Source organism: Podarcis tiliguerta (genome assembly GCF_965153285.1).
Source record: "Podarcis tiliguerta genome assembly, chromosome: 7".
Classification (NCBI taxonomy): domain Eukaryota; kingdom Metazoa; phylum Chordata; class Lepidosauria; order Squamata; family Lacertidae; genus Podarcis; species Podarcis tiliguerta.
The window spans coordinates 12,323,943-12,333,098 of NC_139540.1; the positions used below are offsets into that span (position 1 = coordinate 12,323,943).

The following is a 9,156-nucleotide window of genomic DNA, read 5'->3' on the forward strand; positions in this document are numbered from 1 at the left end:
CCCGGAAACGACAACTAATCCAGATTGTGGCAGCTAGAGTGGTGACTGGGAGCAGCCGCCGAGACCACATAACACCGGTCTTGAAAGACCTACATTGGTTCCCAGTAGGTTTCCGAGCACAATGCAAAGTGTTGGTGCTGACCTTTAAAGCCCTAAACGGCCTCGGTCCAGTATACCTGAAGGAGAGTCTCCACCCCCATCGTTCAGCCAGGACACTGAGGTCCAGCTCCGAGGGTCTTCTGGCAGTTCCCTCATTGCGAGAAGCCAGGTTACAGGGAACCAGGCAGAGGGCCTTCTTGGTAGTGGCGCCCGCCCTGTGGAACGCCCTCCCACCAAATGTCAAAGAGAACAACAACTACCAGACTTTTAGAAGACATCTGAAGGCAGCCCTGTTTAGTTTGATGCATTACTGTATTTCAATATTTTGTGGAAAGCCGCCCAGAGTGGCTGTCGAAGCCCAGCCAGATGGGCAGGGTATAAATAATAAATTCTTCTTCTTCTTCTTCAAAGAGGGCCAGATTTGATGAAGTAAATATGCGTGAGGGCTGACCAAAGTTGTTGATTTTTTTTTAGGGTTTACCCAAAACTTGTTGAGCATGTTTTTTTTTGTTTTTTTTAGGATTTAACCCCAGAGTTGTTGAGCTATTTTTTAGGATTGAAGTCGCTGAGCTTTTTTTTAGGATTTTGCCCCAGGACATATACCACCACGGGGACCAAACTGAATTGACCGGTCCAAAACAGAATTTGGACATGCCTGGTCTGACACATCTAAAGCCCCATTCTCACATTCACAATGGAAAGCATGGGCAGAATCTCACTTGCCACGCATGCATTCACAGAATCGTAAGAGCTAGAAGGCACCCGAGGGTCATCTAGTCCAACCCCCTGGAATGCAGCCATCTCAGCTATACAACACACACATAACAGGCTGTATGTAACTACAGTCATACCCCGGGTTACAGATGCTTCAGGTTGCGTTTTTTCGGGTTGCTTCCGGGTTTCGGTGGTTGCGCATGTACAGAAGCGCTAAATTGCACTTTGTGCATGCACAGAAGTGCCAAATCGCAACCCACGCATGCACAGACGCAGGTTGCGAATGCTGCGGGTTGCAAACATGCATCCCGCACGGATCACGTTCGCAACCCGAGCGTCCACTGTATATAAATTCTTTTATAAATTATTTTTAAAATATGATTCAACATACCATATCAAAATATGTGGTTCTGTAGACCAACTTATCTCAGCTAAAGCATCCCTGACAGATTGCCATCTTGCCATAGGATTGCCATCATAGGCATAACAAGCATTTGAGGGGAAAACCCAACGGAATGGTTTCAGAAAGAGAGCACTTTGGATTTGGGTTGAAGGATAGATGCGACCATTTTTAATGCAGCGGCTCTGGCCTTTAAATAAAGTTGGTGATTTGAGCCCAACCAAAGATTGGTGTGGGCAAGATTCCTACATTGCAGGGGGTTGCACTACATGATCTTTGGGGTCCCTTCCAACTCTACGGTTCTATTATTCTGCTAGGTTTGCATAGTCTACCTTTTACCCAATGCAAACAAATTATTAACAGAGGCTGTGGCCAGATTTCTCTTTCTGGCTGCAAAACTACGCAAGGAAATATCCCCCAGGATAAACTTATCCTGTCTGGCCGCCATTCTCACACATCACAATTTTAATCTGTTTACGTCATTTATGTTTTTCAACTCACTCTTCACAGCCACATTTGAAGGTTTCATGTTGTGCACCTTATTTGAGATACCCCTGGTAATTTTGTATCGTTTATGTATCACAACCGAATTTAATGTATCTTCCATGTTGTGATTTTACTTATACAGTTTCATTTTGTCTATGACTACATAGCAAACCGTCTGTAAACTGTACTAGGCTTGTAAATAACCACTCACACAGGAAGAGCAGGAATGGTCTCCAGGCATGCTGGACTTTAAACTGGGTCATTGCTTTTATTTCAATCCATTGTTGTGACTTCTCCGGAAGGCTGATTAATCTGCCGAGCATCATCTACATTTGACTGTTATGTAGTCAGAAACAGGGCCTTCTCAGTGATGGCACCTGGACTCTGGAATTCTCTCTGCTAGGAAGTGAACCACTTCTGGAGTGAAAACTGCCTTGTTTCTTCTGTTAGCCTTTCAATACTGAATTATATTATTTCCTTTCTTTTTTAAAAAAATGTCGATGCTGGCTGTCTTACATTTTCCTTGTTTTGGTATGTTTTTTTCCTTAAAAAAATGAGGGGCTGTACGTATTTGCCCTGCAAACTGCTCTGGTAGAGTTTTTTACCAAAACCCACCACATACAATATTAAGAAATGAAGCAAAAAAAAAGACAACCCATAAATCAGTAAAGGTAAAGGGACCCCTGACCATTAGGTCCAGTCGTGACCGACTCTGGGGTTGTGGCACTCATCTCGCTTTATTGGCCGAGGGAGCCGGCGTACAGCTTCCGGGTCATGTGGCCAGCATGACTAAGCCGCTTCTGGCAAACCAGAGCAGCGCACGGAAACAACGTTTACCTTCCCGCCAGAGTGGTACCCATTTATCTACTTGCACTTTGATGTGCTTTCAGACTGCTAGGTTGGCAGGAGCAGGGACCGAGCAACGGGAGCTCACCCCATTGGAGGAATATGAACCACCGACCTTCTGATCAGCAAGTCCTAGGCTCTGTGGTTTAACCCACAGTGTAGAGATCACCAAATCCTGACTGGCCTCAGTACACAGCCCAAACTGGTTCTCACCATGACCCTAGATTCAATGCTGAATCTAGGCATGCTCTGCATGGGGGTTTTGGGGAGGAGGGAAGAGGGGTACAAGCAAAGACCCTTAGACAGTCCCCTCTTCCAGCTCTCCAAAGCCCTGCCGCCAACTTGCTCGCCTTCTCCCCTGTGCTCAAACCGGCAGTGAGGTGTAGTGGTTAAAGGTGCCAGACTAGTTCCTGCAAGACATCGGGGCTCAAACCTCACTCAGTCAAAATGATCACTGGAGCCACTCACTGTCTCTTAGCCCACCTCACAGGGTTGCTGTGAGGAGAAAACAGAGAGGCTGAGAAGCAGGCAAAGCTTGAGCTCTTTGGGAGAAAAGATGGAATATAAATGTAATAATTAACAGCAAAAAAATGCCCAGGGGGAGATCGTGCATGGCAGGCAGCATGAAGGAGCGTCTCAACCCCCATCATTCTGCCCGGACACTGAGGTCTAGTGCCAAGGGCCTTCTGGCGGTTCCCTCGCTGCGAGAAGCCAAGTTACAGGGAACCAGGCAGAGGGCCTTCTCGGTAGTGCCGCCCTCCCTGTGGAACGCCCTCCCACCAGATGTCAAAGAGAAGAACAACTACCAGACTTTTAGAAGACATCTGAAGGCTGCCCTGTTTAGGGAAGCTTTTAATGTTTAATAGGTTATTGTATTTTAGTGTTCTGTTAGAAGCCACCCAGATGGGCAGGGTATAAATAACAAATTATTATTATTATTATTATTATTATTATTATTATTATTATTATCCATGGGAAGCAACACCAACAAGAAGGACCATGATGAGTGTGGCAGTGGGCTCCCTTGCAGAGCTGTGGGCCTCAGCAGTTGCCCACATATTCCTGTCCCCCTTATGGAACTCTCCATCCCTGAAATAAGCAGGAACGGCCCAGTCTGCTTTTGCTCCAAAGCCATCCTGCAGGATTCACAGAATAGGCATCTTATGGTTGCTAGGAAACCAGAGGATGCAATTTCCAACCACCTTTAGACTGTGCTCTATTCCCCAGGATGGTCAACATTACACAGCCAGGCCTGGAGGTAGCAGCAGCACCTGTCACAAATGGACAGGTAAGAGAATGGACAGGGCAGGAGGGGCTGATATAAGATACGGTTTGCATTAAAGGTAAAGGGACCCCTGACCATTAGGTCCAGTCGTGACCGACTCTGGGGTTGCGGCGCTCATCTCGCTTTATTGGCCGAGGGAGCCGGCGTACAGCTTCCGGGTCATGCGGCCAGCATGACTAAGCTGCTTCTTCTCGCCTATATATCTACTTGCACTTAGACGTGCTTTCAAACTGCTAGGTTGCCAGGATACGGTTTGCATTACAACCCTGCAAAATCCGTACAGTACAGTGGTACCTCGGGATGTGAACAGGATCCGTTCTGCAGCCCCGTTCACATCCCGAACAGAACGCAAGACGCGATGGCGCGTCTGTGCGTGTCGCCGCCACCGTCTGTGACATCATTTTGAGCGTCTGCACATGCGCAAGCAGTGAAACCCGGAAGTAACACGCTCTGTTACTTCCGGGTTGCCGCAGAGCGCAACTCGAACGCGCTCAACCCGAAGCGCATTCAACTCGAGGTATGACTGTGGTAGAAGGAATAGAACCTCAGGAGCACTCACAAATTAGGGGAGGAAGGGACTGAAGGCAAGGAAACAAATATGACTTTGGCATTTTGATTCACGGAGACGCCACCTTTGCAGGAGGACATCAAATCATGGTTCCGTATCACAACCAGGAAGAGAAAGCAACACAATTTGGAAATTAAAATTGCCACTCAGAATGGGCAAGGAAGGAGGCGCTGGATTAAGCTGGCCTTGTTTACACACTCAATTCACATCAGGCCAGAAAAAGCGTTTTCTGACACAGATGAGGTAGGACTTTTTTGTAGGAGCTTGCAAAGCAGAAACGGCCACTGGAATAGGGTTAAATGCCAGCTAGTGACACAGCCCAGCACTCAGGTCCACACACACTCAAAACCTAGGTTTTACTGGTGGAAACTGAACGTGAGAGACCAAGATTCAAATCCCTGCGAAATTATGAAGCTCCATAGGAGGCAAATCACGATTCGACCTCACAAGGCTGCTGCAAGCATAAAATACATATACAAGCATCCTGGACATTCAGGGAGAAATGTGGGAACATACCATTGCTACACAAGAGAAGATGAGAGCAAGAAGGAAAACAAATCGGAAAAGAAAGCTTTGCATGAGGCCGGAGGAAAATACTCAGGACGTCTGTTGCCATTTTGGTCACAGAGCACAGTCTGGTTTGAGGAGGATGGGGCAAATCTTCCATTTTGTGTTACCAGAACATAATCGACAAAGCCACAAGACTTTGACATCCGATTTCAGAGGGATGTAGGAATTCAAAACGTTCATATTTTAAAAGATTGCACACATCCCACTCCTCAAAGTGTCACAGAGCACTAGAACTACTTTGAAATCCTTCCCTCCAAATATATAGAGACAACTTCTACGGAAATATGGCAACTTTAAAAAAATGCAGATCCCACACCTTTACATGTATATATATATAGCGCGGTTCCATTCTGCTGAGAGTTCATAAAGGTGCAGAAGATGGATTTTTAAAAGTGTTATATATATATATATAATAAAAATATATAATGTATATTTTTATGCAAAACAAAATTATTGCAAAACGATTTGCTGCTTCCTTCCAATTCATGCCGGTTGCGATTACAAGTTTAAAGCAGAGATTTCACGTAAAAGACGCCTATTTTTACAGGCAACCCTACTCCCTGAATACAAAGGGGGCTTACTCCCAAGTTAAGTTATATTTGCAGTAAATAAAATTAGTGCTTAAAAAATAAGTGCATACAGGATGGCAGCCGTAAAATGATTGCAAAAAAAAGGAAATGCTTCTGTCACTGGAGTCGCTGAATGACTAATTCTGTGGCTAATAAATATGGGCCAGCATAAACATGTCCCAACTTGTCAATCTGAAGTAGTTTTTAAGAGGTGTCACTGCAGACAAAATCATCACAATCCTTTCCCTACCTTAATTATCAAGGGTTTCCCTCCGATGCCATTTTGAGTTCAATCTTCAAGTATGCTTTTGTCTTTTAATGTTTGGTTTAAAAAAAAAAACAACAACACAGAAATGTCAAAATAAAAATTGAAAATGTGACCTATTATTTGCACAGGCAAGATTTTCCTTTTCTTTTTCTTCTGATTCTTAAGGATGGAAGTCTACACAGGGTACAATCCTATACATGCCTACCAAATGTCTGTCTAACCAGATTGGATCCAGAAGTCATTGATTTTAAGAGGAGTGGAGTTAGCCACGACTAATTTCTTGGATTGCTTTCAACGGGACCTGAAGTGTAGCAAACTTAGCCTGGATCCAAACCATAGCGTTCAATGGAGTTTGGTCCGAGGAAATCAGGCTTTGGATTGCAGCCTAAAGAAAACAAAAAAATAAACTGTTTGCTTTATTCTCAAGCGATTTCGGGTCAAAAAAAATGGCCAGGCATTTTAAAAAATGGTTATTTACGGCCTATCATAGGCTGCCTAATATAGCTGCTACATTATTTGGTATCGACATGTGTAATTTTTAATATGTATTTATATACAGTAATACTCTGTTCCTGGAAAGTGTACAGGCGGTTTGCAGATATTTTAATTAAATAAAAATAATAAATACGCAAATCTCCTTGCAGTAAAGATGCAGCTCATTGGACGAGGAGGGGGTGAGCTAGATGACTTTAAGGCCTATGTCAGAAGGAGAAAATCCTTGTATTGTGTCTTTGGGGTTCTATTTTTTTTTGGGGGGGGGGAGGTCTCGATTCAAGGTGGGGAGGCAGAGAGAGGAGGGAAAACATCACAGCCAACAAAGGTGGCTGCACGATGGAAGCCCTAGAAACATCTCCAAGATTGCATCCGAAACTGTACTTTGGACCAAGGCAGAAGTGTTTGTTCCTATGGACGTGCGCGCGTGCACATCGGGGAAAAAAGATGACGGCCCCGATCCTGCTGGAAGCAAAAACCCGTCCGAGTTTCCCCTACGGTATAGGGTGGGCTACAGGCAGAGGGAGAGAGAGAGTTGAAGGAGATTCAAGTACATAGTAAAGTTGCCCGATTCCAAAAGTAAAACAAAACAAAAAAACGAGTTTTCCGGGCATCTCGCTAGCGCGTATATATATATATATGGAAAAGGGGGAGAATAGCAATAATATGCACAAGGCTAGGAGCCGGAGATCTATATGGGGGGGGGGAGGAAATGGAGGGGGGATGGGCAAAGAAAGCAAGACGTGCCATTACCCCATCCCTCCTCGAGGGTCCCCGATTTCTTTATTGATTTCGCCAGCACGGCTCTTTTCTTTGCGCGCTTCCAGCCATCGTGGCCGCGGGTCTCTCTCTCTGCATCCCTGTCCCTTTCTTTTAAACGTGCCATTTAAAACACACACAAATAGAGTTAGCTAAAGAGCTTTGGAGGAGGGAAGGGGGCGCGTGGGGTGGGGGGGCCAAATACGGGAGAGAGATATAAATATAGCACGGAGCAAGCCCTCTGCCCCCCCCTCACCCTTCTTGCACGCACAAAAAAAGCACGCGGCGCGATTGCCAGACGCGGCCACCTGCAAACTTCTCGCTCGGTTTGTTTAGAAAGCAAAGCCCCATTAAATGACAAGGAAAGGGGGAGGGGAGCCTTTCACTCTCTATTTCTCTCCCCCCCCCCACACCCCCGCATGCATCTGCAGCAACCTCCCCTCCCCCACCGCAAGCTTGACTTACCACGCATCTTTTTTTCCCCCAGGCCACGCAAGTCTCCTTTTTCCCCCGAACAAATCCTCGAAGCGTTTTGCAAAGTTGCTGGCCGTTTCCGGCTCGAGGCTGCCCCTTTCCTTAGATGTGCATGTGTTTCAAAAAAATAGAATATAAATCCGATGCATATATAAAATGCAAAAAAATCAAGAGCCGAGCGGGGAGGGGGGGAGCAGCAGTGCAGGCCGCTGCCGCTCCGAGCTCGGCGGCTTGCTGCCCATGTGCTCGACGGAGCACGCGCTCCGCGCTCGCCTGAATGGAACGTTGTGCAGGCAGGAGGACCTGTGACGTCACGGCCCCCAGCAGCTGATCCAGCCCCGTTGGCTGCGCTGCTGCTGCTGCTGCTGCTGCGCTTCGACAGACGCTCTGCAAGGGAGCTTGGGTTGCTTTTAGCGCTAGCAGAGCTTTGCATTCGCCTATATACATTGCGTAATGGAAATCGGAGAGAGACAGAGACGAGCACGCGCGCAAACGTCTGCAGTTGCTTACTTTTATTTATTTATTTGCTGGCTGGCTGACTTCTTTTCCGTTACCCACTCCTAACCAGGGCTGGATTTAGGTTGGATGAGGTCCTAAGCTACTGAAGGTAATGGGGCCCTTTATATGTCCAGCTGTCCTTTGTCAACAACAAATTGTCCCTGTTTTTGTGTTGAATATATGCTATATGATAATATATGGACCTAATAGGTACCCATTCCATGCAGAATGTAGGCACCCTATACAGTGGTACCTCTGGATGCGAACGGGATCCATTCCGGAGCCCCGTTCGCATCCTGAAGCGAATGTAAGATTCGTCTGCGCGTGTGCGGGTCGCGTTTCGTCGCTTCCACGCATGCGCATGACGTCATTTTGAGCGTCTGCACGAGCGGCGAAACCCGGAAGTAACGCGCTCCGTAACTTCCAGGTCACCGCGGAGCGCAACCCAAAAATATTTAATCTGAAGCATATTCATCCCGAGGTGTGACTATATAGAAATGAGCAAACCAGTGATATTTTAGGGAGCAGGCTAGCAGGCGGGACCCATTACTTACATCATAGGAGCCTCCACAACACAAAACACTGTTGCCCATATGTAGGTTTTATTTTATTTGTTTTTTATCTTATATTTTGGAAATGTACATTCAGATTGTTTCTTCCTTTAATTTTTTTGGGGCCCCCAAGAGAGTGGGGCCCTAAGCTATAGCTTGCTTAGCTTATACGTAAATGCGGCACTGTTCAGAGGTACAGTATACTGCTTTGGAACACGTGGGGGTCCATTGAAACCCCCAAAGGCTCACTCCTCCATCCTCTCCCGAGGCAGACAGATGCCAGCCTGATGACCAGTGGCGTAGCGTGGGGGGTGCAGGGGGGGCCGGCCGCACCGGGCGCAACATCTGGGGGGGGGCGCTCGCACTCGCAGCTCTCTGCCCCTACCTGGCTCACTCACTCTCTCTCACTGCAGTGCTGGCTGTGCGAATCCGATCCGAGCCGCCGGGTCGCCACCCACTGTGGAGGGGAGGGTGCCAGGCGTGCGGTGCGGTGCGGAGAGAGAGCGAGGGACTATCTGGGGGAGGGACAGTGCAGCGGGGGGGGCACAAATTACTTGCCTTGCCCCGGGTGCTGACA

The 9,156-nt window shown here is 47.1% G+C and overlaps 1 long non-coding RNA gene across 3 annotated transcripts in view; it reads right to left on the bottom strand.

The window, feature by feature from the left end:
- The window catches only part of LOC310682253, a 125,416-nt gene extending 117,626 nt beyond the window's left edge, over positions 1-7,790 (bottom strand). For all 3 annotated transcript variants that reach the window (XR_014513814.1, XR_014513815.1, XR_014513816.1), the window contains exon 1: positions 7,522-7,790. This is a non-coding gene — a long non-coding RNA (uncharacterized lncRNA). The remainder of the gene's footprint in view (positions 1-7,521) is intronic.
- Positions 7,791-9,156: the final 1,366 nt, after the last annotated feature.